The sequence below is a fragment of the Panthera tigris genome, chromosome B1 (assembly GCF_018350195.1).
Source record: "Panthera tigris isolate Pti1 chromosome B1, P.tigris_Pti1_mat1.1, whole genome shotgun sequence".
NCBI classification, from domain to species: Eukaryota; Metazoa; Chordata; class Mammalia; order Carnivora; family Felidae; genus Panthera; species Panthera tigris.
The window spans coordinates 133,302,099-133,329,225 of record NC_056663.1 but is presented as its reverse complement, the minus strand read 5'-3'; the positions used below and the strand labels follow the sequence as shown (position 1 = coordinate 133,329,225).

The 27,127-nt window shown below is 36.6% G+C and overlaps 2 protein-coding genes across 10 annotated transcripts in view; one reads left to right on the top strand and one right to left on the bottom strand.

Annotated features, from left to right (window-relative positions):
• Positions 1 to 6,951, bottom strand: part of MAPK10 (mitogen-activated protein kinase 10) — a 568,389-nt gene extending 561,438 nt beyond the window's left edge. For all 3 annotated transcript variants that reach the window (XR_006216882.1, XR_006216881.1, XR_006216889.1), the window contains exons 1-2: positions 6,579 to 6,951; positions 380 to 454 (exon numbers count right to left, since the gene is read on the bottom strand). The gene's annotated coding sequence lies outside the window, so the exon portion shown is untranslated. The remainder of the gene's footprint in view (positions 1 to 379; positions 455 to 6,578) is intronic.
• Positions 6,952 to 7,211: 260 nt separating this feature from the next.
• PTPN13 (protein tyrosine phosphatase non-receptor type 13) overlaps positions 7,212 to 27,127 on the top strand; it is a 230,931-nt gene continuing 211,015 nt past the window's right edge. For all 7 annotated transcript variants that reach the window (XM_042984235.1, XM_042984238.1, XM_042984236.1 and 4 more), the window contains exon 1: positions 7,212 to 7,673. The gene's annotated coding sequence lies outside the window, so the exon portion shown is untranslated. The remainder of the gene's footprint in view (positions 7,674 to 27,127) is intronic.

Sequence of the window (27,127 nt, the reverse complement as noted above, 5' to 3'; positions counted from 1 at the left end):
TTCCTTCTCTTTATAAATGAGGAAAATGACACTCAGAGAAGTGAGGAGACTTGCCAAGGTTTGTACTTGGGTCTTTTGAGTGCAAATGCTATGCTCTTTCATAGTACTGAGCTACCAGGCTGCCTCCCAATGTTTAGAGTTATCTGTGCCATTGCTGTCATGTAACTCTACATCCTAGGGGAATTCTCACATTCTAAAGAGAGTTCAACCACTACCAAAAGAAAATAACCTGTTTATTCAATGGACCTGAGGGTAATTGTAGTCCTATCTGGTTTCCATTGCTGCATTTTTCCCCAGCTAATTCTTGGTTCACTTGAAAGTGTCAGTACTGTCTCACAAAGTCTTCCTTAAGCGCTGTCAGACTTTGTGCTCCAATTACCTGCTCATGTTTTGGTGGATTACTTATCTTGCTTCTGCTTCTCCCTTGGGCAAAGTTCCCATCACAGTCCTTACTCTGTAAGCAAAAAAGAATAATATGTTTCTGGGCTTAAAGGAAGAAAAACACTGACACAGTTAGTACAAGTCAGAATACAAATGTTTCATATTGAGATGAACACAAGAAGCCAGCTGGGAAAACATTGCTATTTACAGATTTAGATTAGCCTAGAATTCATTTCAACCTTTGAGGTAAAGGTGATGTTTTAAAACCATTGACATTTCAAGCACACAATCTTAACATTTTGGAAAGATATTAAATTTACCTTTCTGAACTTTCTGAAATGTATAGATACTTTCCCTAGAAAAATGCACAAATACACAGATCTGGAATACAGTCTTAAGGAGTCTGTTAAGGGATGATCCATGGGTCCACATAAAATATTCCTGACTTAAAGTGAGACACAAGTTTGGTCTCTAAATGATGAATATTCTGAGGTCCATGAACCACTTGGGAGCCCAATAAAACTGTGTTAAGTCCAGCTGTTTAATTTCTTTATGTTAGTAGTGATAATCTGCTGACCTTTTTGTTTATTTATAGAAGCTGGCAAAAGAGAAATAATTTTTATTTAGTCTTTAAGAGAAAAATCAGCTATGCTAGACTCTAAAGTAGCATTGTCCAATAGAACTTACAGTAATGATGTAAATGTTCTGCATCTGTGCTGTGTCATTCAGGAGCCAGTAGCCACACAAGGCTGGCTAGTGAGCACTTGAAATGTGGCTACAAGCACAGAGGAACAGAATTTTTTTTAATTTAATTTAAATTTAATTAATTTATAGAAAAGTTTTTTTCTTATGATGAAAACTTTTAAGATCTACTCTCAGCAATTCTCAAATATATGATACATTGTTATTAGCTATAGCCCCAATGCTATACATTACATCCCCATGACTTATTTATTTTATATCTGGCAGTTTGTCTTCTTAATACCCTAGACCTTTTCTAACAAAAGTAACACACACATGTTGTAAAGATTTTAAATAAAAACCTTTCAGAAATGCAATGTTTACGTAATTCTAATCCTCAGAGAAACTGTTAGTATAAATTTTGCAGTATATATAGATAGATGTATTTTTTAATGGAAATCATATTATTTTTTATTTTGTCACAGGATAATATATATGGGTGGCTGTATTTTATTTAATCATTCTGTTATTATGGACATTTGTTCTGTTTTTAAATTTATGACTACCAACAATACTGCAGTGAATATTCTTGATCATATCTCTGGTTATATATGTAAATATTTAGGACAAATGTCCTAAGTGGAATCAGCAAATGGGTATAAACATTATATATTATGAAAGAAAATGCAACTACACTCCCAAATGGAACAAGTGAAACTGTAATCCTACCAAACAATCATGGGATGGTATCTATTTCACATGTTTTCACCAATACCAGATAGCATAAGTCTTTAAAATCTTTTTGATTTGATACTTGTAGATAATTTCATTTTTATTTTTTTCTTTATACAGTTGTATATAGACAACAGTGTATAAACTGTATATAGTTTATTTTCAAATATTCATTGCTTTTCTGAATTTCTTCTTTTGTAAATTTCGTATTCATTGTTGTTTTCATTACTATCTAGAAGCTTTGTATTCTATGTAGCAAAATTAACAAATTCTTTTAAGATTTGGGAGGCAAGTGGGTATCTGCTGCTATCACCAAAATAGATTCCATACAGATCAAAAAATAAAATGTGAAAAACAAAGCCATGAAAGTCTAGAAGAAAAAAATGGAAGAATATTTTTTGTAATAGAAAACAAAATGGCTTGTAAGCATGCAAAAAATACTCATATGAGAATGAAAACTATACTTGTAATGTGACAGCATTCTGTACCTATTAGATTGGAAAAGATCAATAAAGTTTGATAATGTCATATTGGTGAGGGTGTGGGGAAACAAAATGAGCTATCAAACTTTCCACCTGTATTGGGATGACTAATTGGTACTACTTCTTTAGAGGGCAGCTTGGTTTTGTCTATCATATGTAAAATGTGCTTACTCTTTAATCCAGCAATTATACTTCTAGAAGCCAAACCTACAGTTCTGTTTCACATGTAAAACAGGACCAAGTACAAAGAAATGGATTTCTAATTGTAAGGAATAGCAGAAGTTTGGGAATAACCTATATGTCCATTAAAAAGGGAGGAGTTAAATAAATTATGTCGTATCTAAGCAATAGAACATTAAACAGCCATTCAAAAGAGCTAGGTGTATCTAGAGGATCTGATGATAGAGATCAAAGAGATATTACAAAGCTTAAAAAAAGCATTAGATAAGTATGTGAGCTAACCTTACTTCAAAAAAGAACATGTGTATGTGTGTGTGCCTGAAAAGGTACACAAGAAATAGCTAGATTTCTCAACACTATTCATTGAATGATACACGTTCCTCTTTTATTATATGTTGCACCTGGTATATATCATATACTGTACCTGGTATTTAATTTAATGTGCTGGATAGAAATGACCGAGCCCATTTCCTCATGAGCTTTTTTTTTTTTTCAGATTTTTAATTTTATTTTTTAATTTACATCCAAATTAGCATATAGTGCAACAATGATTTCAGGAGTAGATTCCTTGATGCCTTTATCGATTTAGCCCATCCCCACTCCCACAACCCCTCCAGTAATCCTCTGCTTCTTCTCCATATTTAAGAGTCTCTTATGTTTTGTCCCCCTCCCTGTTTTTATATTATTTTTGTTTCCCTTCCCTTATGTTCGTCTGTTTTGTCTCTTAAAGTCCTTATATGAGTGAAGTCATATGATTTTTGTCTTTCTCTGACTAATTTCATTTAGCATAATACCCTCCAGTTCCATCCACATATTTGCAAATGGCAAGATTTCATTCTTTTTGATTGCTGAGTAATACTCCATTGTATATATGTATACCACATGTTCTTTATCCATTCATCCATCGATGGACATTTGGGCTCTTTCCATACTTTGGCTATTGTTGATAGTGCTGCTATAAACATGGGGGTGCATGTGTCCCTTTGAAACAGCACACCTGTATCCCTAGGATAAATACCTAGTAGTGCAATCGCTGGGTCATAGGGTAGTTCTACTTTTAATTTTTCGAGGAACTTCCAGACTGTTTTCCAGAGTGGTTGCACCAGTTTGCATTCCCACCAACAGTGCAAAAGAGATCCTCTTTCTCCGCATCCTCGCCAATATCTGTTGTTGCCTGAGTTGTTAATGTTAGCCATTCTGACAGGTGTGAGATGGTATCTCATTGTGGTTTTGATTTGTATTTCCCTGATGTTGAGTGATATTGAGCATTTCTTCATGTGTCGGTTGGCCATCTGGATGTCTTCTTTGGAGAAGTGTCTATTCATGTCTTTTGCCCATTTCTTCACTGCATTATTTGTTTTTTGGGTGTTAAATTTGATAAGTTCTTTATAGATGTTGGATACTAACCCTTTATCTTGTATGTCATTTGCAAATATCTTCTCCCATTCCATCGGTTGCCTTTTAGTTTTGCTGATTGTTTCCTTCACTGTGCAGAAGCTTTTTATTTTGATGAGGTCCCAATAGTTCATTTTTGTTTTTGTTTCCCTTGCTTCCGGAGACGTGTTGAGTAAGAAGTGGCTGCGGCCAAGATCAAAGACATTTTTGCCTGCTTTCTCCTCGAGGATTCTGATGGATTCCTGTCTTACATTTAGGTCTTTCATCCATTTTCAGCTTATTTTTGTGTATGGTGTAAGAAAGTGGTCCAGGTTCATTCTTCCGCATGTCGCTGTCCAGTTCTCCCAGCACCACTTGCTGAAGAGACTGTCTTTATTCCATTGGATATTCGTTCCTCCTTTGTCAAAGATTAGTTAGCCATACGTTTGTGGGTCCATTTCTGGATTCTCTATTCTGTTCCATTGATCTGAGTGTCTGTTCTTGTGCCATAATCATTGGTTATTTCTAAAAGGTTAATATTGCAAATGAATTTTGAAAGTATTTTCTCAAATTCCCAAAAGTATTGTTACACATTTGGTTAAAATTGTACTAGGTATATAGATTACTTGTAGAAGATATTATAATTATATGACGTTTGAGTCTTGGTATTTAACCTAAAAGTATATCTCTTCTTTATTCAAACATTTTTGTCTCATAAGGCCATCATTTTTAAAGTAAATTTTATTAATTTCTTTTGGTATTCATTTTTAGCTATTTAATTGTGGTTATTATAAATAGGATACTTTTTATATTGTATGTTCTAACTAGTTAGGGTTTGTACATGGGGAAAGCTGTTGATTTTGTATATTAATTTTTATAACTGGTTACCTTAACTCATTTTAAAAGTTTTTCAATTGATCTATGGAGTTTTCATATAATTTGCAAACAAATGACAATCCTAATCTACTTTCAGTATTTAATTTTGTATTTCTATTCCATGTCTCATTGGATTGGCTATCATATCCTTGTTTCTGACTTCAATGGGAATAATTACAATGTTTCATTATAAAGCAAGTTTCTGGCTTTGGTATAAAATACATATTGTTAAATTATCTATTCTAAATTCTTTAAAAGTTTTTAAGGAATGATTCTAGATTTTACAAAATACTTTTAATTATCAGTTGAAACATTCATACAGATACATAATGCCTCTTAATTTTGCCATAGCATTTGTGACACAGTTCTGGGTTCTAATTGTATTTTAGGTATTTTCATTTTCCATTATATCCAACAGAAGATTAACTTGTAGATTTCTCTTTTGTATTATCAGGTTTTGGTATCACAGCCACTTATTTTAAAACCAGCCTTTTAGCTCATACGAAACAGAGGGATTACTGGTGAAAAGGCCTTGAGGGCAACCACCTGAAATGGCCTTAATGGGAAAAAAAAATGCTCACAACACTGTGGTTTGTCTACTTTTGTGAAAATTTCCGACACTCTACTCTTTACACTTTCCTTCTGACTTGAATTTGCATTTGCTTTCTTTCAATGGCAAATCGAGGCAGATATTCTGCCTTACCACCCTGATACATCAACCAGAATACTTAAAAAAAATTCCTATTTCAGAAAATGGGGGAAGGACTAGGGAAAGGACTTCAATCCTTGACTTCTGTCTCCAGTTTGACTGGGCTGGTCTTCTCTATTATTCTACTATTATCTACTTTCACCACTCTATTCCTGCTGTTGCACTTTGGTTTTACGTTGTTTGCCTCAATTTTCTGTTTCCTCTTCTGTGCTTCATTCATCCCACTAGGTACCCTTCAAAACCCAGTTTAAATTCCCCTGCTCCTTAATGTGACTGATCGAGTCCATTCTACCTACCACAGACTTTCTTTCATCTGCTCCTGTACTCAGTTTGGCTGCACATTCTAGCCCTAATCTCAAATTGTTTCAAGAATGCTACTTTTCTTAGGCTCTGTGGTTAGCTCCTTGAGGGCAAGGACCTTATCTCAAAATTTCGCTCTGCATTTTCCATTGTGTTTAGCACTGTGAGTAATTACATTCAGTGCATACTTGCAAGGCATATTTGACTGAACACATACATCACAGTTATTCATTTAGTAAATGAGATAATGAAAACTCGAGTGCTCGCCAGAGGTAAATCATTACTATTAATTCCCTCATTCATCATACATGTACAGCAGCCTCAGGGGTTAGGGAGCCTAGGACTGCAGTTTTAATTTCGCCTCAGATCTCTCCATTTTGGAGCCAAGAAGTTTAGATTCACCTAGGGCTCAATGCTGTCAGTCCAGGACTACATTTACCCCCAGGTCCCCTTCCCGGAGTGGCCCAGGTTACCCTTATACCTCCGAGAATTAACCCAAACTTTTGAAACTCAAATGACAAGATACTGTTTGCTCTTGAATTCAGCAAGACTTCCTTCTTGATTGTTGAAATCCAAATCTTTTTGCAGGAGGGCAATTGCTGCTAGGACATCTACTTTGCCAAGTCGCAATGTGTAGTCCTACATAGAAAATTGGCTATTCTCTATTTTATTCGATTACGTTAAACCTTTTAATTTTTTTAACTTTAGGAATATCTTAGTTTCAGAGGAATTTTAACATAAGAATTTACATACTTCCCCCCCCCCCAAAATATGAGTATTTGAGTTTTCCCGAGGGCATGTGGGTTGACGCAGCGCTGCCAGCACACCTTTGAAGATCACTTTACAACTGTGGGAAAACTCACCGAGCTGTTTTCATTGACCCCGCCATTTCCAAGTTGCTATATTGCTGCAGGGAGCTGGCAGAGCCCAGCCCTTTCTCTCTCTCCCCTCTTCTCCTCACCCTTTCAAAGCCCAAATCCGCCCGGTGAGAGTATGGAAACAAGGCTGGAAGCAAGGGAGGGCAAGGTGGGGGAGGGGTCACTTCGATTCACAGGGAAAGAGCGAGCAGTTAGACATTTTTCACTCTCCCCTCACACTCCCCAGGGCCATAAAGTTCTGTTTCTGAAGTTGGAAGCGCGGGGGCGGTCGGCGGCGTTTTCAGCTTGGCCTAAAAGTAGGAGTCCACCGTGCAGGGGCTAGGGACTTGGCCGCCCGGCTATCAACCTGAGCTTCTGGTTAGCCAGAACTCTAAAAGCCAGGCCCTAGGCACCGGTTGTCAGGGGAACCGGGGCGCTGGTCTCCCCGGCGACCTCGTCCCTGGGGAGGGGGGCGGGGCTGGATGCCTGGCAGGCCAATGAGGCGGAGGGGAGCGCAGGGTCGCCGATCGACCGTACTCCTAGAGCCCGGGAAAAGGCTTGAGTGACAGGGACGGGGGCGGGGCCGTGCCGGCTGCCTGAGGTGGAGCCCGAGCTGTGCTAGTAGCTCCGGCGGCCGCGGCGCGGCGAGGGTCACACACCATGGTCGCGGCCCCTGGAGACCGGCTTGCTGGCGCGCAGCACTCCCTAGCTCCCCGATCTGCCTCAGCCGTCTCGGCAACGCTCGGAGCTGGCTGCAGGCGTTGAGCCGCCCCCCGCCGGAGGATTTTGGCGAAGCTCTAGGAGGCGCGCACAGGACAGGAGCGCAGAGAGGGTGCGCCAGCACTCGGGGGTCAGGCGGTCGGTCGGGGTAGCCGCCGGAGGGGTGTTTCCGAGGCGTGGAGGAGGAGGAGATGCTGCTCCTCTTCGCCCCCTCCCCAGGCTCCTTCTTCAGCTACTTCGGCCCACGCCCGCAGCCGTTTGGCGGAGAAGAGGTGGTGGCTCTCGGCGCCCCAGGCGGCTGCCGGCGGCCCGCCCCAACGCTGCGTCCCCTCAGCCCTCGCCCCGCGCTCCAGTAGCAGGACCGGGTCTCCGGACGAGCGGGTAAGGACGAGAGCAGCCCTGGGCTGTGCTGGGGATATGCAGAAGTGCAGAACAAAGTACACCACGCTCCCTGTCCTCCTCCTCTCTCGGCTTCTGCTCTTGCCCCTGCAATCAACTCTTCTGTTGCCCAGCTGGGAAAGGAAGTTTGCTTTGGTCTTCGTGGTGGGGTGGCTGGCGTGGGGAAGGAGGAGGCGAAGTTTCACTGTGAATTCTCTAGATCCACCTTCTCGGCCGGATTCCTGGGAATGAAACCCCAGAGGGGGCGTAAGAATAGGTTGTGGGGTAGTAGGGAGTGACATCGCCCCATCCTGCTAGTACAGCTCTGCTCTGTGCGTGCTGTGGGAAGGGATCCCGGAGTCTGTTTCTAATTTCTGTAAATGACTGTGGACATGGTGTGGTTAGAGGCCGCCCAGAAGAATGTGTATATGTAAGGGCTTAGAGAAGAAGGGGTGGGAAGGGGGGAAGAGGGGGCAGAGGGAGAGACACTGCCTGATGCAAGCTCTTTTATTGCTTTTCTCTCCGTGTCCCAGTTAAATACCGCCCCCCGCCCCGCCACATACCCGGCCTTTGCTCATTACATGATACTTAGTACAAAAAGCTGGAAAGCTAAAGTTTGCGAAAGTCGAGAAAGTTCTTAAAAAGTTTAATTGTGAATATACTGGAGAAGGGGGAATGGAGAGAACTATTACCACTAAAATAGAGTTGTAACAATGCAGTTTTCATTTGCTTTACACATATGTGATTGACACCTCCACACACTTCCAGCTAATCTCTTCGACGGCCTTGTGTCATGTTCGTTTAATTGCATCTTTGAAACAACAAACGCGGTGACTTCATAGGGAGCTGCCTGGAGCGGAGTTTACCTCTCAGAAAATGGGGCAATCGGGTTTGTTTTCAAGGCGGGGACCTAAACAAAATGTAGGACACCTGATCTGTGGGATGAAGGGCGCTGGTAACTAATTAGCAAGATTTTAAAATTTACATCTACATTGTTTTACTAAACGTTGGGAAAATTTAGAAAAGTTGCTGTATTATGAAACAAGTGTTGGTATTTCCCCAAATTTGTGATGACCGGGTTGGCAGGATCAAAGTGAAAACTTGCTACCTGCTCACTGGTTGCCTCTGGGTGGTGCTTTGATAAACATTATTTCTCCTTTTAATATCATTAGCATTTTTATTCAGTTTATGCTTGTATTGATTCAGTGAGTTCATACAGAGGCGAACTAACTGCTTTATTAACTAATCCTAAATTTATTGTACTTTTTTATAATAACGTTGTGTTCTGACTTTGATGTTCTAGAGGCTTTGTATGCGTGGGGGAGAGGGTAGGATGGAAGCTGGAATTAAAACTAGAAACGTATCTATGGTTAGTTATTAAGAAAAGGGTTTAATTTGTAGTGACTTTCACTTTTACAATTAGAGAATTATTTCTTTTACCATTATGTACGTTTGACTTTTGAATTGACATTTGCCCCACCAAAATTTTTACTTGCATGTAAAGCCTACTTAGTTTTTGGAGGGTGATTACTAGCATCCAGAAATATTTATAAGTAACTTTTTATGTCACAAGTAACACACACACATACACAAACTGTTAAAACCAATGTCAATTTAAAGGATGAATTTTGGCACTATGATTGGGGTCAAAAGTTGTAGAACTTACATTATCTTTTTCTGGAGGCGTGCCTCAAATGCAGGAAATGAGTGAGAATTGGCTAATCAGTTGTTTCTGGGTAGATAGGTGTCATTCTTTAAATGAATGGAGTTTATGTATCCTTTCTTAAAAAAAAACAAAACAGGTCAAATCCTTGCTTTATTCCACTTTTAATAGGCTAAGGACTGGATGGGGGAGTCTTGTAGCTTCTCTTGTATCAATCGAGTATATTTTTTTCTAGCTCATCTTCTTACCCAGCCTTAAACATACTGGGGAAAAAGGCTGCTGGGGATTAAGCTACTGCTGCTGTTTTCTCTTTGACAGAGTTCGTAATTTTTAAATAAATTATGAAACATGTTTTGTGGTATAATTAAGTAGTAATTAATACCATTTGAAATGGAAAAGAAACACTGCCCATACACTAAGCCAGTGCATTTAGGAGTTAATCCTGTCAATGTATTCTTATTTTGGAACATGCTTTGGAAGAAGTCTGTGCCATTAATTAGAACAGTGAGTTGAAGGTATTCTCCTTTCTGGCCTCTGATGTAACCAAATGTGACTCATTTGAGTTAATGTCACTTTACAAGGTAGGGGCCTGAAAACGGAAGAAAGATCTTGAGTCTTGGGATAGAAGGATTAGTGCTGTTGGGAAGGGTGAGGACCTCTGTTCTGGATTTACCTTCTTTTTTTTTTTTCCTCTGAGAAGTTTTCTGCCTTAATTTGAAAATAAGGGAGCGCCCGTGTAGCTCAGTCAAACATCCAACTTCAGCTCAGATCATTGTCTTGTGGTTTGTGAGTTCAAGCCCTGCGTGGGGCTCTGTGCTCACAGCTTAGAGCTGGAGCCTGCTTCGGATTCTGTGTCTCTCTCTCTGTCCTTACCTTGCTCATGTTCTGTCTTTCTCTGTCAATAATAAATATTTTTTTAATTAAAAAAAAAACAAAAAGAAAAAATTAAGATGCATTGAACAACTCAGGAACCGAGTTTTTAAAACATTGTTTTAATGAGTAAATTAATGTAAGACTTTCAATGACCTAGGATAAAATAAGAGTTCCTTACTCACTGTGAATATGATCATATCAAAACTGTGGTCTGTAAACTGCTCTGTGAGGAGTTCCTGTAATCCTTGGAGTGGAGGAAAAAAGGATTACAGCCTTTTAAAAGTCTTTAAAATGAAATGAAATAATAAAAATGAAAAAATAAAATGAAAAACTCTTTAAAACCCCTTATTCCTGTTTAGTGTCAGGCGCTGTGAATAAGCGTCTTGTTCTATCCTGTCCAAAGAATGTGTGACTATAGCTAATAGCTTATGAGACAGTAGGAGATCAGTTGTTTTAAGTTCTTAGGATAAGAGGCAGCAAGTCCTAAAAGGTCTAGTGTAGAGGCTGGTATAGATTTGAAGCATCGGCAAAGCTGTTTTCCCCAGGGTTTGCTATCAGATACTTAGATAATGCGGGAACTCAGATATCAGAACTCAGATAATGCGGGAACAGGGACTGGTTTAAGTACCTGTTTAAGTGTGTTTGCCTTCTTTGCTCTACCACTGAATGCTGCTTTTTCTTTTTCTTTTCTTTCTTTTGTTTGATTCCAGTGTGAAAATTTACTGCAACAAACTTCCTCATAGAGAACCCTCTACTGTAATATATAGAGTGTGGACTTTACTGTTTGATAAACGTGTCCAAATCCTAGAGAATATCTTTAAATTTACCTTCCACATCTGTAAATAAATTACTAATATCTACCTCCCAGCATATGTTGAGGATGAAATTAATAATATACATAAAAGTGGTGAGGGCAAGTTGATACTCAATATTTAGTTTATTTCCTTCCTTTCTAATCTCTTTTACATAATTGAATAACATTCAGTAATCACAAAAATTTATGATTGTAAAACCCAAATCATTTATGAATGTTTAGAATGTTAAGCTCATATTTAGCCCTCAGGTGTTTTGACCTGCATCTGGGTTGTTAAAGGCTGCCCTCTTTGCCTACCAGCAAAGAAATGTCTTCAGTCGCATATTGCATCTATGCATAATAAATAATTTCTCATTTTCTTTCTAGTTTAGTAATTCTCAACTCTGGCTGCATGTTAGAATCTCCTGGGTCGCTTAAAAATTTTTTTTATGCCCAGGACTCTACCCAGACCAATTAAACCAGAAGCCTGGGGAGATGAGACCCAGGCATCCATATTTTTGGAAGTTTACTAAGAAATTACAACATGGAGCCAATTTGTGAACCAATATTCTAGTCCTCCCTAGAAGGTGAGTATAGAAAATTTGATTCCCACAAATGCAACAACGTTTTTATGTTGTGGCATAGTCCTTTCCTCTTTATAAATCAGAAAAGTAAAAACAAAAAAAACAAAACAAACCCAAAACACTTATGTTTCAGAAGCATCTGTGTATATGTCTATCTACAGGATTTTTACTATTTGAATCCGAGTTTAAGGTACAAATCCCTCTACTTCCTTAGTGCTTCACTGTCCGATGTAGTAGTCCCAGCCATGTATCACTAAATTTAATTTAATTAGATGCAACTTAAGATTCAATTTCTCATTCCCACTAGTCACATTTTCAGTGCTCAGTAGTCACTTGTGGCTAGAAGGCACTATATTGGACAGCTCAGATACAGGACATTTCTGTAATCACAAAATTCTGTGTTACCTGAAGGTTTTTTAAAAATTTTTAATTTTTATTGTAGTATAGTTTGATGCACACTACCTAGAGATTTTCAAATTTATATTCCATTTCTCATCATCTGAAATGGGTGTGTATATAAATATAGTCATTTCCTTCAGATTTATCATTTTAAATATGTTATTTTTGATACTTTTTTTCTAATAAGGAGAAATACTGCACGTTTGATGCTTATATTACATCTTTTCTCAGTCTGCTATACCTAGTTGTAAGAGTTTCCTTTCCAAAGTTAACTGAGGGGTGGAACTTTAGTGTCCTTGTGTGTATTATTTGTATCAGTAAGTCCTGGATCGAACCAGTGGCTTAATTGCCCTTGTGTACTACAACAGTTTCAAATCTGAAAATAAAGTCCATCATTTCACCTGAAGTGTTGGAATTTGATTCAAGGATTTTCAAATCCTTGGTGAAGGTTTCTTTTTCTCTTTTAGATATGGAGACTCTTAGTTGTCATATAATATGATTGAATTTTCCAATAGAAAACTATCATATTAGTTTCAACATGAACATACAGAGGCATGAGAGATTTTATGTTTTTCCCATAAGGGAAAGCATCCCCTTCAACAAAAATGAAGTTCTTAAACTATTTGAGGTGATTGGAAGCTAACACTGTGTCATGAATTTTAATAGTGTTTGCCACTTGTTATCTACTGATGGGCAGCTTAGAAGAAACAGTAATGTTCCATCTCACGTGTCCTCCCCGCCTCCTTAATACATCTAAAAAAAAAAATCAGTTTTCTTTATTGGTTTAGTGTGTAAGTAGACAAGGAATCAAATTATTTTCTTTTTTTTTAAGTTTTTTTTTTTTTTTTTAATGTTTGTTTATTTTTGAGAGAGGGACAGAGACAGAGACAGAGCACAAGCAGGGGAGGGGCAGAGAGAGAGGGAGACACAGAATCTGAAGCAGGCTCCAGGCTCCAAACTGTCGGCACAGAGCCCCATGCGGGGCTGGAACTCATGAACTGCAAGATAATGACCTGAGCCAAAGTTAGACACTTAACCTGAGCCACCCAGGTACCCCCAAATTATTTTCAATTAAAAGTATTCTTTTTTTTTTCTCCTGCAGGTAGATGGTACTTTTGTTTTTTTATAAACACATGCTTTTTTACCTACTCAGATCAGACAAGTTGCATCCAGAACATTGAGAGTTATTTTGTTGAAAGCATGCCTGATGGAGTATTTTGTATACAGTATCATTTTAATGCTTTTCCACTTAGATCTTTTTTTTTTTTTTTTTTTTTTTTTAATGTTCATTTTTGAGAGAAAGAAAGCAGGAGCCAGAGAGGGTGGGAGAGAGTTGGAGCAACAGAGGATCTGAAATGGACTCTGCGCTGATAGCAGAGAGCCCAATGTGGGGCTTGATCTCACGAACCAAGATCATGACCTGAGCCAAAGTCTGTTGCTTAACTGACTGAGCCACCAAGGCGCCTTTCCCCTTAGTTCTAATGTAGTCCGTGGAACAAAAATGAAACATTCTTGTTGAGTACCTTAAATTAAGGTTAGAATGACTATATAACCTGAGAATGTGGTAGAAATATTCAAAGTTGGTGTTTTTTGTCTGCTGCTTCTTTTTTTGTTTTTTTTTTTTTTTTGGAAGAAAGATAAAGCCTGGGAATTTTTTTTAAATAAGGGAGCCTTTTTAAGAAATTTAGTTTTTGTCAGTACTGCTAAGTATTACTTATGCACTTTTTCTAGAGAAGTATAATTTTTAAACTAAACATATAAACTATGAGGAGATGAATATTTTAGGTCTTAGGGCAATCGGATATATCTTCTGGAGAATATAACGTAATTCAGTTTTGAAGTAAAAATAAATAATAAGTATTTTGGTATAGAAATTTCCCTTATTGTAAGGTTTTGATTTATTCTCAATGTCTTTCATATTCTTGTGCTGAGGTGTAATTTTATGGAATTATTTGAGCATAGTATTAATTCATCCTTCACACAATCTGTTTTAATTTAATTCTGATGTTAGTGTCTATACTTAGTTTAAGGAATGAGCTTCAGGCAATGATTCAAATATAATGTATTTCAGTTTTCTAAGTACTGTGTGAAATTTACCAAGGCTAAATTGAATTATAGCTGCACTCCATGAAAGCTTGAATAGGTGTTTTGTTAAAACAGAATACAAAACAAAACCCTGAAAATTAAAAATATATGTATATATAATAAATATAATAGAAACTTTAGTTCAAGAATGTTCAGTTGTCAAATCAAAGCTAGGTAAAACTGTATTGTAGATATGTACCATTCAGTTGAGTTCAATCAGAACTTCAAAATTCTGGCTCTACTTTGAGGGGTATACAAATGAATAGCAAATTGGAAATGTGTTATTACACAGTACCCAGCAATACTGTTACTTTAGTTATAATTCAACTCGACATATTCTCCAACACTCATATGATATAGTTCTTCAAGTTACAATGAGAAATCTAGACTCTTCTCCATTATTAAAATTTACTAGGAATTTCCTTTAATTTTTAAGTAAAAGAAAATATTTTAATGTGGTCACATAATATATCATACTCATTGTGTAACTGAAGACCAAACTGAGCTATGCCTTTAAAGTAAGATTTTATCTGAATCTTTCTCAGTGTTTATGTTAGTACACCAAGACTTCTAACTTCAAAGGGATTTTAAGATTGTATTGAGATACTAAGATTTAATTGAAAAATGAGTAATACTGTTCTTCTATCTAAATGGATACTAAAGAATCACTTTTGGTGAGCCAAGCTAGCTGAGTGTTTTTCTAGTACCAGTATTGATGAATCTGGACCAATCTGACCACATTCAGATGGGATGCCCAGCTCCCTTTTTAATTGTTCTTTATTCAGTAAATATATATTGAATTCCTATTTTCTGCCAGACCCTCTGCAAGGCACTGGTGGTACACAGAAAGGACACATTTCTAAGACAGCAGATAAATGGAGTAGTCTCTGGCCACATAGCTTTAATTACTCGAATTCATGCCACTGAGTCCACCTAGTGACAGGATATACTGACATAGAACAGCTGTGAAGATAAAATTAAATGACATGTAAAATTGCCTTATAAAATCCCATAGACACATGTATACCTATTTAAGTATATATGAATTGTTTTTAGATGCTACTGTGCATGATGTTGACCACTTCTGCTTGATTTAGAGAGACAGAATAGCATGGTATAGCATAGACTCTGGAGCTAGACTGCTTGGGGTTTGATTTCTGACTATGATTTAGTTTGTGTAAGTTTGTTTTTTTTTTAATTAAAAAATTTTTTTAACTTTATTTATTTTGAAAGAGAGAGAGAGCGAGCACGAGCAGGGGAGGGGCAGAGATAGAGGGAGAGAGAGAATCCCAAGCAGGCTCTGTGCTGTCAGCACAGAAACAGACACGGGGCTCGAACTCACAAACCGTGAAATCATGACCTTAGCCGAAATCCAGAATCGGATGCTTAACCAACTGAGGCACCCAGGCACCCCTGTGTAAGTTTCTTAACCTTATTGTCCTTTAGTTTCCTCATCTGCAAAATGAGGATGATGATCAGGCCGCTTTCATGGGATTGTTGTAAGGACTAAATGAGTTCGTACATGTAAGCACTTAGAGCAGTGCCCATTGCATACTAAGTATTTAGTAAATATTAGCGATTATTATTTGTGATATACTTTTGATTTATCGCAGTTTGTTTTTCGTTTTGTTTTTTTTTTTCTTTTTTTTTTAGCACTGGGTAAAGGTAATATGTGAACTTAAATATGCTTTTTTGTTTCAAATTTTATGGCCCTACTTTGTTCCTTGGACTGCATGTTTCTTCCACTCATTGGGCTCGTTGGTATATATAACGTGTTCCTGATTTTTACAGTTAGTGGAACTTATAAATGTCATTCCTCTCAAACATTTTTAGAACAATATATCTCCTATTTTGAGTTACTTTTAAAGTGTATAGTGTGTTGTTTTTAACTTTTTTTTTTTAATGTTTATTTATTTTTGAGAGAGTGAATGAGCAAGTGGGGAAGGGGCAGAGTGAGAGGGATACCAAGGATCCAAAGTGGGCTCTGCGCTGTCAGCAGAGAGCCAGATGCAGGGCTCAAACCCTCGAACCCTGAAATCATGACCTGAGCTGAAGTCAGATGCTTAACCAGCTGAGCCACCCAAGTGCCCGTAAAACTATGGCATGTTTCTTTGAATCTCCTTTTTAGTGGCACAGCTCTTTAAGAGTATTTTGATTCAGTTTAATAATAGATTTATTCTTATTTTAGAAAGGTGAGCATGTAAGGAGGATAATTTGAATTAAAATGAAAAATGCTTATAAAATAAGGAGTGATTTTTAAAATATGGCTCAAAGCATAATTAGAAAAGAGAGTCCCAAAAATGTTTCTGATATCATTATGTTTGAGGACAAGTGTATGTATCTGTCCAAAATACCTATTTTCAAAGATAACACTCTCAGATATATTAATTCTAGTATAGTTAAATGTACATGTTCACAGTCTCACAAACAGAGTTATTACCTAATATTCGCAAATCTTGTGTGTCCTCTGGGAGTGTTGTGTAGCATAACCTAAAATTCTTTAGAATGTGTTTGTGGGCATACTTCCCCACTAATCCTGTGAACGCTTTTAGAACTTTTAATATACTGATATACCTTATGAATCTCCCAGATGATGTCATATGTGTAATTTTTCATTTATTTGGCAATAACTACAGAATTTATAGTACATGTCTTAGCATCACTCATGATAGAGGCACTGATTTGGGAAAAATGCTGCCTGAGGTATTCTTTGTGTCTGTCCTCTCCAAGACCACTGCAATGAATTACTTGTTCTGCTTTTTCTAATTAGAAGTTTCATTGCATTGCTAGTACAAGAGACCTGAATACAGTGTACAGTGTAGGATGGCCTAAAGAAGGGAGGGACTTACTTTTCTCTAACATATCACGAAATCCAGCCATAATATTCCAGAGTAAGTATGGCACTTTCAAGACATGGCAGTGAACCCAGACATCTTTTTTCTTCTCTACCTCCTTGGTGCATGGCGTTCATCTCAAGATGGCCTGTGGTCACAAAAGGACTGCCAGCATTCTACTCAAAATGCACTGTGTTTCCAGGCAGGCAGAATACAGAAGAAATGGCAAAAAAAGGTGTGCCTTCCAGATGAGTCAGATTCTTTCAAAAGTTTTCTTGAAAGCCCTACCCAGTGGCTTCTGTTTATATTGGCCATCCCTACTTGTAAGGGAAGCTGGGGATTCAAGTTTTTTGCTGGGTACTTGGCTATTCCAAAACTAATTAAGGAAACTAGATATTGGGGATTCAATTATTGTTCTTGCCAGAGTTCCCAACATCTGATGTCCATTTGTTTCCAGTTTAGTGGAATTTTATTGAAGTATACATAGATAAATTATAGACCATATGCTAGCTTTTGTGGGGGGATGGATGGGGACTTGGTTTTATTGACTTACCGGTTGATATCTAACACATAAATAATGCTAATTAAAGTGCCTTGACCCAGAGGATATTTAAGAAACTCTATTTACTGTCTGTGCAGGCTGGATCATGGCCATTAAGATTATTTGGTACTTTTATACTTTGTATTGTTTGATATTTAAATTCCTGGTGATAATATGTCTTCATTCATACGACTTTTAAAAATCAATATTTGACCTACCATTGAAATTTTAAATTGAGTTATTATTAATCTTTAGCAAAGCAAAATTAATGTATTTATATTCATTTTTAAGTGTTCAGCTTTTGTGAAAACTATAGCTAGTGTCATTTATTTATTCACATCCAGACATAAATTAGGTGGTATAGTGTAGTAGAAAGAGCACATAATTTAAATTTAGATAGTTTTTGGTTTGTATTTAGCTCTTTTAGTAATTAGAGTTGTTTTGGATAAGACATTTACTCTTGGATCTGATCCATAAAATGGAAATAGTAATGTCTATCTCATAAGGTTTTGTGCATTTCTTCCTGAGTTATTGCACATACAGGTTATTGCCCACTGATTCACTTTACAAAAATTCTTTACCTTTCACTTCCCTCTTCAGCTGTGTATATATTGGAGGAAATAGCAGCCAGACGTATGATGAATAATCATTAGACAAAAACATAGTTTATCTCTTTATCACCCAAATTTTAGCCTCTCTAATATACATTGTCTTGATTATGTCATTGACAATGTCTTGGGTATCAGATTGGTTTTTATGTCTGATCTTTTTAGACATGGTAGCTACATATAGGTCATGTTAAGACAAAAATAGTTGGTATTTAAAGGAAATAAAACGGGCAAATCTGCCATATCCCTTTGAATATGTGGAAAATTTGGAAGTTGGTAGAAAAGAATATCCACAGGATTCTCTGACTATAGTTAAAATAGTAACAATTAGAGCTCAGTTTTTTTTTAGGAGGGGGTTAGAAATGTTTTATAAGTAGTATAAATTTATTTTTGTCTTGAATGTCTTTTGTTTCTTGTCTAAACGAATTATACAGTTGTAAAGTATTTACTCTGTGTTCAGAATTTTTTTCTGTGTTTTTGAGAAATACTGAAAAATAAAAGGAAAATGGTTCTTACCAAAATACCTAAAATCTACATTAAAAAAATGTATATAGGAAACCATTATATTATAAAACACTGAATAAGTGCAATAAAAGTTTTAAGGAAGAAAATGTGGCATGATTCACTCAGGGTTCACTTGGGGGCCAGAGCCTGAGCTGGTTGGAAGACGTTAGTAGATAGGTGTCTGGGAATGAGGATTGTGAATCAACAGGATAGAAGATTTGAGTGAGTGAATTCAGGAGAGAGGAAATGTTTAAAAAGTGCTGAAGATGGTATGTGAAAGTGAGAAAAGTATGGGGCTGGGGAAGGAAGTGTCTAAAGAGTAAAACAGCTAGGAAAGTGTAATGTTGAAGAAAAGTGCATTAGGGGAGTCTGTCAAGGGAGTACGTGACTAATAGTGCCAGACGCCACAGGGATCCAAAGAAAGATGACTGAAGAAAAGCAAAAGAAAAAGAATGGTATGATCAGCTGAATATTATTACCTTCAAAAGAAGCATTTTACTATACTGATAAGAAGGGGAGGGAATAGCAAGGAAATTAAAATGGAGGATAGCATTTGGTGGCAAAACAGATGAGATTTGGATGATATAAGAGATTTCATAGGTAAGAAAAAAATTTAGTTGCAGGATTGAAGATGGTAAAAGAACAGATTCTGTAAGATTAAGTGATTTAAAATACCAGAAAGGGTGAAACAGTAATTTCCTCTGGATGGGAAGGAATGAGCCCTAGGTAGAATTGTTAGCATTAGTCATAAGGAGAGCGATTTTTCTGTAAGATTGAAGGGAAGGCTATGAAGATAGATGTGGGCCTATTGATGAATAGAAATGAAAATAAGGTTGTGTAGGAGATTTCACACTTAACACTGTTATCTTCAGAAAGTGCTGTCAGAGGCAAGGTTACCTGTTTTTAAGTATGATTTGGGTAGTGGTGAAGAATTGGAGATTTGAGGAGAGAGGTAAAGGTTAGAAATCACGGTTAGGAAAGTGATGGGAGATTGATAAAGGACTTATAGGTCTTGTCAGTTTAAAGTTGAATAATTTGAACAGTGTTGGGCTAAATCTGAAGAAAATGGAAAGTAATGACAGGTATTAATGTAGTCTGTGATGTTCAACTAGAATATGAGACTTAGAATAATGAGGAAACCTCACCGAGGCTGGGAAGATTGGGTCAAATGGGAAGTAATTTTTTATCAGCTCTTACTGAGCTTGCTCAATGAGTCAACTATTGATTGATTGGAAGGTATTTATCATTTGCTATCTGCCACTTTAACCAAATAAGCTGACAAAGGATATTAACTCTGTAACGTGTGATTTTCAATTGAAAATGCTATGTAGACTAGTTACTGCTTGATTTGCTAAATCTAAGATTGGGGATTATATTTAAAATCAACTATCTCAGCTATAAATTCAGAAAAAGTGTTTAAATAAGAATCCATTTCTCTTGTTTAGTATTCTGCTATAATATTTGGATTATTTATTTGCCACTAGTGTGGCTTTCCTGTCAGCTTGTATACTTAATTATTATGATGATGGTTACCAAAAAGATTCAAAACTTAAAATTATTTAGAAATGTCTGCAGACTGCTTTAGCTACAAGAGATTTTTTAATCCTCTTCTTAGAAGTTAGCATTATCATTGGCAGATATCAACCCCTAAAAAGTTTAGCAGTAGACTCTTGTTTCTATTTTCAATCCAAGTAAATGTTTTATCTGCTATATCAAGTGTGATGTAGGGAATGCAATTCAAAAATATATTTAGTATTTTACCAACTCAGAACTTGCTTTATTCTTTAATTTCTGAAACAACATACTACTAAAATCTTGGCTATTTCCAAATGGTTGGTTGATTGCCTAAAGTCACCTAGTTGATTGTTAAGTAATAGCAAAATTCGGTGTAGGCCTCTAAAAATAGTGTCTTAGCTGGCCAAATCATTTAAAGGATTACTTGTCATTGCCTTGATTAATAAAGTGTACATAGTGGTGGCTGGCGCCTTTTCCTTTTCTGTTGCTTTTTATAAACTACCAAATAGTTCTAAGGGGAAAAAAAAAAGCTAGAATTAATGTTACTCTAGCTTATAAATTAGTTCACTAGATACTAGTTCACTTAGCATCCTTGTGAGTATATTTGACCTTTAGTTATGTGAAAAAGTCTTAATCAAGAATTTATTCTGTCTGAAGAGAAATAGTTTCAATAACGTATGATATAAACAGTGAAATTCATTTCTTATGATGCCATTAAAACTATTAGTTAATCTTTAAAAATTTATTTAAATCCTCTTTATTACCCTAATGACAGACATTACAAAAATTTTCATATCTTTATTTTTTTTTATTTTTTAAATGTTTTATTTTATTTTTTGAGAGAAAGAGAGAGTGAGGGAAGCGGCAGAGAAAGAGCGAGACACAGAATCTGAAACAGGCTTCAGGCTCTGAGCTGTCAGCACAGAGCCGATGTGGGGCTCGAACCTAGGAACTGTGAGATCATGACTCGAGCCACAGTTGGACGCCCAACCAAATGAGCCACCGCCTATCTCTCTTTTTGACAATTAGCTTTTTAGACTGAACAATATTTTTAAAACTAACTATATAATGTAGCAGTATGTAAATATGCATCTGTGCCATCATAATCTAGAGATTAAGCCAATAATTGATACACAAACCACACACATATATATTTATGATGTCTTTGAAACCACCTAAACATTGAACATTAAAAATGTTTAAATGACAAGATGCTGTTTGTGTGTGTATTTACTATGTGCTAGGCACAATTTTAAGAATTTGACACGTAGAATATTATTTATTTTGACTATAATCCCATGAAATGTGTGCTATTATTCTTATGTTATAGATGAGAAAACTAAGGCTTTAATGAGCTGTCATAGGTCACACAGCTTGTTGGTAGTGGAGCAGGGATTTGAATCTGTGTCTGACTCCAAAGTTAGTGATCTTAACCATAGCTTCTCATGTGAATAGAATCTTTTAAAATGAGCAATATCAAGAAGGGGCAAAAAAATTATCTCAGTTTGCATAGAAAATGTATAGAAAACTCCACAGTCTGTGTTGGAATCTAAATTTATGAAATTGTGAGCTTTTCAATAACTGTTCTTGCATTGGCAGTATATTTTCCTTTCAGCTTTTTTCCCCTGAAGGTCTCCTTCTAACCTGTAGTCTTCATAGCATCAAGTTTCTATCAACTGTTATGTAAAGATAATAAAGCATCCTTTTGAAAATCTTTAAAAACTGCTTACATGCTCATCACAGCATTATTTGTAATGTTATAAAATTGGAAACAACATAAGTAGCTTACAGAGGAAGAATGAAGTATTCTAAATCCTTACAATGGAATTTTGTGATCATCAAAAATTAGGTTGGTAAGAGGTTGTTTATAACATAGAAATATGTTAGATAGAAAGAAGATAAAACTTAGTAAATCATAAGTATAGCTATAATTTTTGTTTTGCTTTATTTTTTATGAAAACTTTTTTCTTACATCATTGAGAGAATATGCATTGCTCATTAAATGAAAAGAATGACGAAGCTAGAACAAGCAATCCTAAAATTCATATGGAACCACAAAAGGCCCAGAATAGCCAAAGTAATTTTGAAGAAGAAGACCAAAGCAGGAGGCATCACAATCCCAGACTTTAGCCTCTACTACAAAGCTGTAATCATCAAGGCAGCATGGTATTGGCACAAAAACAGACACATAGACCAATGGAATAGAATAGAAACCCCAGAACTAGACCCACAAAAGTATGGCCAGCTAATCTTTGACAAAGCAGGAAAGAATATCCAATGGAAAAAAGACAGTCTCTTTAACAAATGGTGCTGGGAGAACTGGACGGCAACATGCAGAAGAATGAAACTAGACCACTTTCTTGCACCATTCACAAAAATAAACTCAAAATGGATAAAGGACCTGAATGTGAGACAGGAAACCATCAAAACCCTAGAGGAGAAAGCAGGAAAAGACCTCTCTGACCTCAGCCGCGGCAATTTCTTACTTGACACATCCCCAAAGGCAAGGGAATTAAAAGCAAAAATGAACTTTTGGGACCTCATGAAGATAAAAAGCTTCTGCACAGCAAAGGAAACAACCAACAAAACTAAAAGGCAACCAATGGAATGGGAAAAGATATTTGCAAATGACATATCAGACAAAGGGCTAGTATCCAAAATCTATAAAGAGCTCACCAAACTCCACACCCAAAAAACAAATAATCCAGTGAAGAAACGGGCAGAAAACATGAATAGACACTTCCCTAAAGAAGACCTCCAGATGGCCAACAGGCACATGAAAAGATGCTCAATGTCGCTCATCAGGGAAATACAAATCAAAACCACACTCAGATATCACCTCACGCCAGTCAGAGTGGCTGAAATGAACAAATCAGGAGACTATAGATGCTGGCGAGGATGTGGAGAAACAGGAACCCTCTTGCACTGTTGGGAATGCAAACTGGTGCAGCCACTCTGGAAAACAGTGTGGAGGTTCCTAAAAAATTAAAAATCGACCTACTCTATGACCCAGCAGTAGCACTGCTAGGAATTTACCCAAGGGATACAGGAATACTGATGCATAGGGGCACTTGTACCCCAATGTTTATAGCAGCACTCTCAACAATAGCCAAATTATGGAAAGAGCCTAAATGTCCATCAACTGATGAATGGATAAAGAAATTGTGGTTTATATACACAATGGAGTACTACGTGGCAATGAGAAAGAACGAAATATGGCCCTTTGTAGCAACGTGGATGGAACTAGAGAATGTGATGCTAAGTGAAATGAGCCATAGAGAGAAAGACAGATACCATATGTTTTCCCTCTTATGTGGATCCTGAGAAATTTAACAGAAACCCATGGGGTAGGGGAAGGAAAAAAAAAAAGAGGTTAGAGTGGGAGAGAGCCAAAGCATAAGAGACTCTTAAAAACTGAGAACAAACTGAGGGTTGATGGGGGGTGGGAGAGAGGGGAGGGTGGGTGATGGGTATTGAGGAGGGCACCTTTTGGGATGAGCACTGGGTGTTGTATGGAAACCAATTTGACAATAAATTTCATATATTAAAAAAAATGAAAAATTTGTCTATTTTTTTTTAGTCTTTGTGTATTTAAAATTATTAAAAATTGTTTTAAAATGCATTTAATGTAATCTTTAATAGGCTGGTCTAAAATAAAACCTCTTTTTCTGAGATATAGATGATTTTATTTATTTTAGTATTTTTTAAAGTTTTAGTTTAAATTCCAATTAGTTAGCATACTGTGTTGTGTTATTTTCAGGTGTACAACACAGTGATTCTAAACTTCCATACAACATCCAGTGCTCATCACAAGTGCACTCCTTAATCCCTATCACCTATTTAACACATCTCCCCATCAGCCTCCCCTCTGGTAACCATCACATCGTTCTCTGTAATTAAGCGTCTGGCGCCCGCCTGGGTGGCTCAGTCAGTTAGGTGTCCAACTCTCAATTTCGGCTCAGGTTATGATCTCACATTTGTGAGATCAGGCCCTACATCGGGCTCTGCACTGGGCATGGAGCCTGCTTGAGATTCTCTCTCTCCCTCTCCACCTGCCCTGCTTGTGCTCTCTCACTTTCAAAACCAACCAAACAAAAGTCTTTCTTGATTTGCCTTTCTTCCTCTTTTTTCCCCCCTTTGCTAGTTTTTCTCTTAAACTCCACATGTGAGTGAAATCAAATGGTATTTGTCTTTCTGTGATTTATTTTGCTTAGGATTATACTCTCTGGCTCCATCCATGTTGTTGCAGATGGCAAGATTTCATTCTTTTTTTATGGCTGAGTAATATTCCTGTGTGTTTGTATGTATCACATCTTCTTTATCAGTCATTGGACACTGGGCTATTGCTCTGTCTATAATTTGGCTATTGTAGATAATCCAGCTGTAAACATCAGTATGCATGTATCCTTTTAAATTTGTAGTTTTGTATTCTTTGGGTGAATACAAAAAGAATACAAATATGAAAATTTTAATTCTAGAAAAGACCAGAAAGAAACAAAAATCCTCCAAATGGTGATATGTAAGGGAAAACCAACCTGTTTTAGGAGTTCAAAGATTAGGTTGTGAGGAGCTTATGACATATAGAAATGTTCTGTTGAGAAACAGATTATATTTTAACTGAAGATTTTTCTTTTAAATATGGAAGAGGCTTATTATAATGCATTGAGTTCTCTTAGCCAATTCTTCAGACAACTAGTAAATGTATTTGAGGCTGGGTTATTGTTTTATAAGAATATTTATTTAATAAAGATAATACACACTTATTAAGTGTACTGTTTAATGTAGTAAAAATTTAATTCCTTAAAGCAACCTTAAAATAGATACTATCGTTATTTTCATTTTTATAGGTAAGGAAGCAGAGATAGACATTTGCCTAAAGTAATATAGGTGGTTAAGAGGGAGAGCCAGCATTATGAATCTCTTCAATCTGCTCCCTTAAGCCTGTTTTCATTTTTTAAAAATGTCTACTTATTTATTTTGAGAGAGAGAGAGAGTGCATGCATGCAGGGAGAGGCAGAGAGAGCGGGAGAGAATCCCAAGCAGCCTTCACACTGTCATTGCAGAGCCCCATATGGGGCTTGATCTCACGAACCATGAGATCATGACCTGAGCCGAAATCAGGAGTAAGACGCTTAACCTACTGAGCCACGCAGGCTCCCCATGTTTACATTTTAATAGTGAGAATCATTTATAACTTAGTTCAGGGTTAGAAGTAATGATCTTATTAAGGTATGGTCATTAAGAATACTTTGACCAACTTGCCATTCCATTCTTAGTGCATTTAAAAATTGTTCTTTGATTTGTTGACAACTGTTATTTACAGAGTCCCAAACTGTTGGTGACTGCTAACAAAGTTTCTTTTCTTCTCCTTTGAATCAGCTCTTTCAGTAGGCCTGCATGCTTTGTATGTGGCAGTGTAAAAAATATCTGATAGGAGAACTCCAAAAAGGTTTAGTTTATCATGTGGTTTTAAAATTCATTCACAGTATTATTGGCTGACGATTATTCTTATTTAGAGAAGTAGAATTTGTAAAGTATTTTGTGATATAAAATTAAAATCACTTACTAACCCTTTCCCTTAATTGCCTTCACATACTTTTGTTTTCTTTTCTTTTTTTTTTTTGGCACGTAAAAGTTGTATACTGTTCTCACACAATTAGTTTCGGTGATCATGTAGTTCTTTTGTTAAGTAAACAGTTTTGTTGCCCTATGAAGGGGTTGAGTTGTCTAGACTTTAATTATTATCGCAGATAAAGTTTGCTTTCTTAATTTTTAGAATAGATAAAACATATATATTATATAAGATTTAAAGGTACAAAGATTGAAGAGAAGTCAGCTTTCTATTCCTATCTCCAGGTACCTTCCCTGGGGTGCTCTGCTGTGTTCTTCATTTTCAGTAGTGTCTCCAAAGCCAGGAGGAAACACTGAGTGATGTGCCAAACTGTTTTAGTCTTTCTTAATGTGAAACATGTACCATTTCAATATGGTACACATTTCTTGAAAAGAATTTATACAAATAAAGTTTTCCTTTTTTATATATTAAATAGTGTGTCTTCATTTTTTTTTGCTTTTCTTTTTTTCTCTCAAGTTATGTTATCAGTCAACATTTCTCATACTTTTGGCCTGTTAATTCCCATTCTTTTATTACCAGTTAAAAGTATGTTACAGTAATAGCAAACATGAATGACTTATCTCTAATTATACTGTTGTATTTAAGTTGAAAGAAATTTTTTAACTGAGGTTGACAAAGATTGGGTATAGCTGAAGTTGGATCCTTTTACAGTTGGAAGGGGAACTTAGACCCTATTTCAGTTCTCTTCTTATAAAGCACTGAGGTGCAGAGAAATTCCAATATAGAGATTTTTGGTGTATAGAAATTTGATGTATAACATTCTTTTTTAAACATGCTTTCTTTTCTAGTTTTCTTTGTTGAAGCATGAATACTGAAAACTAAATACAGAATTACTCTTATTGTGTACCTAAAGTGTACCTAAAGTTCAGACTTTTTTTTTCTGCTTAAGTAGAGTGCATTGGGAGGAAAAGTATGCCAGAGCATAATTTTGTAGTAACATTGTTTTAGTTCTTTGTAATTATGCTTCCTTTTATGTGTACCTTTTAAAACATTGGCAAAAGGTAAGGTGGATTGTGGTTTCCAGATGTGAGCTATATTTGAATTATCAATGAATCTGTTAAAAATAAACATTTTGGGATACTTCCTAGACTCCCCAGGAATCTATAGTTTAAAAATGTGCCCCAGATGCAGTTTTCCTACAATTGGTAGAAAATAAGTACTCTTTTCAATGTATCTTTCTAGGAATCACATCTCCCCTTCAAAAAAATAAAATAAAAATAAAAAGATATTTTAGTGATGCTTTTATATGTTTGTTTTCTAAGTTAAAAAGAATGGGTTAATTTGTTAGGATATGATTATACATACCCTCAGTCAGGTGTCACTAGCCTAAATGTCTATAAAGACAAGAAGTGCTGGGGGTAGTTGGGACGGGGCGGGGAGGGGGGGGAAACAGTAGTGAGTGATGGACACTGTAGTAAACTAAAGG